Here is a 4991-nt window from a genome sequence, read left to right on the forward strand (position 1 = left end):
GCGTGGGAGTCGAGAGCAAGGTCAGCGCCGGGAGGAAACCCCCCTCACCAGGCTGGGGACGTGGAGCCCAGTACATGTACAGGGGCAACTGGTGGGGAAGCTGTTTTCGGTGGTGGGTGGTGGGTGGAGGAGCTTACCACAGCCCCAGGTGCTCCATCACTCCCCGGCGAGCTGCTGGTCCCCGCTGTCCCTCTCAATGTCCTCACAGCTGTAGTGCCCATCCTCCGGAGGGTGCTCCTGGGCGTTCCGGCCACGATCAGTGCTCCAGCACCCTGGCTGTCTCCCCTCAGGTCCCCGCACCCCGAGCCTTCACCACGGACCCTGTGAAGGGAAAACACAGCGTTAACGGAAGGTGCAGGCTGGTAGGTTGTGATGAAGCAACTCGTGATTCCTCTTTGTTACCAAATTAAACAGCTGGAGCAATGTGTAAAAGAGGAGTTGAATGCACCAGCAGCCCCAACACCTCCCCTAAAAGCACCTCCACACTGGTGCCTGAGCTCACTGAGGGCCCCGTGCTTTGGAGTCCTTCCCCGGAGCCTGGCCTGGCCCTGGCTGCAGCCTCTGGGGCTGGTGGGGACCCGCTGTGGCGGCAGAGGCCAGGTCTGAGCAGGCGGGGAGCAGCTTTCCCCCCGCAGCGACGCGCAGTGACAGCTGAGCCGCCGGCGCTGCCGTTCGGGTGCCGAGAGCGGAGGATGTGCTGCCGACATCGGCGGGAAAACCAGCGGTTCCTCAGCTGGATCACTCCAGAGAGCCCAACAGCAGCCCCAAGGCTGGGCTCCCATGGGATCAGGAGACATCAGAGGGGGTGCAGGATCGCGCCAGGGTGGGCAAGAGACACAGCCGGGGGCTGAGGGAAGAAAATCCAAAGGCCATTTCCGTGCGGCAGACAAAACACCAGCATCTGGGAACACAGAGGAAGGGAAAGCAGCTCGTGGGCTGCGTTACGTGGTCCAAGGGATGTTCAAGCCACTGATTAAACATCCCAGCGCCGAGCTGGGACGCGGTGCTAGCCCCGAGGACGGCACAGGGAGGAGCGCTGCCCACGGGAGGTATGGGCAGCTCGGCCTCAGCTCTTTCTCCTCTGCCTACCAAGGAGGTTGTGGCCGCCCTGTGCCCATCCCCGTGCCCTCACTGCTGTCCTGGGTGGCCCTGGAAGAGCCAGCAGAAAGAGGCTCCTTTTCCCAAGCAGCCACAAACATTTGGAAGGAGATGGGGAGAGAAAAAACACAGTCCAAGAGCAAACACTGTCACCAGAGTAGGAATGGATCTCATTCATCACTCTGTCGGTGGGCTCCCCACCTACAAGCTCTCAGATGAGCTGCGACGTACTGCAGGATCCAAACTCCACCGTTAAGCATGGCACAAGCAGCTCCCATTTGGCTTAGACAAGCTCTTGGCCCATTTGGGGAGATTAATCATTTGCTCTCCTCTTTGATTCCCACCCTGTTCACTCCATAAGACCATTAAACAGCTTTTCTCCCAAGCAAACCCTCCCCTGACTCCCCGTCCTGCTCCAGCATTGATTCGGGGCACGCGGAAAGAAGGGTAGAGGTTTCTACTCATTTAATCGTGCAACACTTATCATCTGTTTGCTTTGGACTTTGCAAGGAATATGCAAGCAAGATTGGCACCTCCTGGACGAGATATCACACCCTCAGCAATATGGTGTGGAGGTATAAACCAGCCCCCGTGCCCCTTCCCCAGGGGAAAGCCTGACAATCAGCCCTGGGCTTTTTGGGAAAGAAAGAGCGCGGCGTCTCCGCGTTCGCAAAACGCTGTGCGCAAGTGTCCCTGGCTCTTGTAAATGTGTTAAAAAATAAAACCCTTTAAGAGCTTCCAGATGTTCTGTTTATGTTGTGGTGTTGCCCAGCTCCATCCTCAGGAGGCCAATACACAGCCTCAATGAAATTGCAGCAGCCAAGGGGGACGGCAGGGGGGAGCGGAGGAGGTCCGAACCCTTTCCTCCTCTTTCCCCCAACTTTGCCTGTTAACTCCCACGCTGCTGGCGAACGCGCCGAGAGCGGCTGCAAATCCTCCCTCCTCATCCTCCTCCTCCTCCGAGCATCTCCCCGCCTCACCAGCATCACTGGGGTTTGCAGGGCACTAACCCCAAATGCCCAGGGACCGCCGCGCAGCGCGGTCTGGGACCGGGCAGGGAGGTCACACATCAGCGGTGGCACCCCAGAGCCACCCACTGAGAAGGTCCAGAGGATCCAACCTCACTGCGTCCAACTTCGCACCCACCTGAGCGGGCCCTGGAGCTCTATCAAAAACTACCTGCGGCTGGCGTGAAGATGTGACAGGGCAAAAAGCCTTGTCAGGGAGCTCTGGGCGTCGGCGCGCACAGGCCGTGTGTGTGCAGAAAGCCCGGCTCGGGACTCTTTGCCCAGGGCGTTGCAGGTCCAGGGCGCTGCGTTTGAAGTTCCCTTGGAGCGAGCAGCTTGGTTGGAAGCAATCAAAGCTCCATAAAGCAGCTATCGCAGCTACGCGCCCAGGCTCTGATGTGTTATCTCCCCTCCCCGGCGGGGGAGGAGGGCAATCATTTCTGCGGCTTGGTTGAAAATGTGTTAGCGCCCAGAGATCAAAGGCGCTTCCTGATGGGCTCCACCCCGGAGAAGCCCTTCGGCCAGCGCGGTCCGAGCGATGCGGCGGGAGCACGAGGCCGGGTGGGAGCCGTGGGGATGGAAGCACCGGGAACGGGGATGATGTGTCCAGCCCGGGCGGCTGCTGCGGGACGTCCTCCTGCCGCGGCAGGGCCGGCAGCGTGTCCTTACTGGGTGGATTAGGTACGGTGTTCGTGTCACCCTTCCGGTGGGGATATGGAACCCAGGCGGGTTTGTGCCCCGGTTTAACCACACACCGCACGACGGACGCACTGTTTTGTCCCAGAGACGCCCCCGCTGAAGGACCATCCTCCCCGGACCCCAGTGACCTGAACAAACCCCACTCAGGACAAACCTCCCTCCTTCCCCACCATCCGCACATCCCCCAGCACTCAACCTCCACGGAGAGTGATATCCCAGGTGCAATTTATTTTTTTTCCCTGGGCCGGCTGCCTCCCACAAACCCCACGCTCCCCAACGAGGCAGCAGCTGCTTCCCCACGCCCTGGACCGCTCCGGCCCCGGGAGGACAAGCAGCAGCAGCAGCACAGCCAGGCCACACACTGCGAGCCCCGAGGCCACTGGTGCCTCCTGGACACCAGCCCCCGCGTTGTTGTTCTCTCCCCGAGCTCACCGCAACACCCCAGGAGAGCAAGGGGGGGGGATACATCAGGCGCTGGAACAAGGGCACGAGCTGCCTCCACACTCAGCAGCAGACTGGGAAGAAAAATCCAGAGCAAACAGAGGAGGAGGCACCGAGTTTGCAGCAGGAACGATGATTGTCTGTGCATCTGGAGATGGAGATCTGCCTCCTGCCCCGACCCCCCAACACGTGTTTGCAAGGACCGGAGCAAAGCGCAGGGGTAGAACCAGGCCTGGTGGCTGCGGAGGATGGGAGCATCGCGTCTACAGACAGCTTGAGCACAAACTGTGTGGGCAGCAAAGCCAAACAGGAAAGGAAACCCAACAGGCAGGGAAACGATTCTGGCAGCGCTCACGTTATGGCTCGCTCAGCACTCATCCCTCCCTGCTGCTCCCTCTCCCGGGTGTCCCTCCCTCAGACCCCTCGCCCTGCTCAGACATGCCCCAATTCCGCTTTTACTGTCGAAACGCTTCCCATCCGACGGGCTGGATTTAGAAAAATGCAGCTAGAGAGCTAGAGCCTGTTTGCAGGAACCGGTCCCAGCGCGGCCGCCTTAGCACCTCACTGCGCTGTCCCTGCACACGCGCTCAGGCAAGGATCAGCCCGGCCTCAAACCCCGGCAAAGGGCGAGGGAAGCCCTGACGTGTCCACGTCTGCGGAGGGGAACGGGGACCGGGACACATTAAAGGTCCTGCAAAAAGATGGGGCTTCAGACCCGCACACCCTGGGTGGCCTCACCCCTTCCAAGCTTCCGAAATGGGGAGGACAGAGGCGTGGGGCGGCAGGAGGGACACGCAGGGTCATGCCGTGCCCTTCGCATCCCAGGCAGTGATTTGAGCCCGGCTTTAAAGCGATTTACAGTTTAGAGATGCAGGTTTATTCACATGCCCCAACGTGCTTAATGACCAAAGTGCTCTTCAGTGAACCCAGCGACGGATTGTAAAATAAAGTCAATGAGGCAAGTGGATTAAAGAAAAAAAGCAAAAGATCTGAGAGATGAAACGGAGCCGTTGAGTCACAGCCTGTGCCTGCCAACGTACGGTGTCCTCCTGCGCCAGGGACAGCCAGACCTCCTGCAAAGGGACCCCTGCCAACACCATCCCCCCCTGTGGGAGCAGCCCCCCAGGCAGGTGGGAGCAGGGTGTGACCCCAGTGCTGCCCAGGGGACCCACCCATCACCCTCTGCTTGTCTGCACGTGTCCCACCTCACACGGGGCTCCTCGCGGTGCCTTCCTCCTCCTCCTCCTCCTCCCCGCAGCGGGCAGAACCCACGCGATGGGCCAGCAGCTCACTTCCACCAGCCAACAGTTATTTACAGCAAAAGACTGAGCTTGACAGCGCCGTTAACTAACCCATGGCACAGGCTGTGCCTGAAACACAGCCCAGAGCCCGACTGGGCCTTCGCAGGGTGCCCCCCCCGCGCCCTCCCTGCATCCCAGCAGGATGCGACCTTCCCGGCACAGCCGCTGCTTGGCAGAGGTGACAACCCCAGGAGGTGACCTGGGGTGGGATCCCAGCATCCTTGGGGGGTAAAAATCCTTGCGCTGCTGCCTGCTCCATCACCAGTGTTGTGAGCTGTGCTGTGTCCACGTGCACGGAGGATGCCCAGCACCCCCGGCTGACACCGCTGTCCGTGGGGGGCTCAGGCTGGCCCTGGGGACCCCTCAGTCCTCAATGGCATCTCACAGCTCTGTCTGGTGGGAGCAGCACGCTCTGGCCATGGCCTCACAGAGAGGGTGGGTGGGT

General features: G+C 60.6%; 1 long non-coding RNA gene across 1 annotated transcript in view; it reads left to right on the plus strand.

The window, feature by feature from the left end:
* The first annotated feature begins 229 nt into the window (after nucleotides 1-229).
* The window catches only part of LOC113486898, a 27446-nt gene continuing 22684 nt past the window's right edge, over nucleotides 230-4991 (plus strand). Inside the window, exon 1 of the long non-coding RNA XR_003399678.1 lies at nucleotides 230-323. This is a non-coding gene — a long non-coding RNA (uncharacterized LOC113486898). The remainder of the gene's footprint in view (nucleotides 324-4991) is intronic.

Source organism: Athene cunicularia (genome assembly GCF_003259725.1).
Source record: "Athene cunicularia isolate RWA chromosome 18 unlocalized genomic scaffold, athCun1 chr18_part1, whole genome shotgun sequence".
NCBI lineage: Eukaryota > Metazoa > Chordata > Aves > Strigiformes > Strigidae > Athene > Athene cunicularia.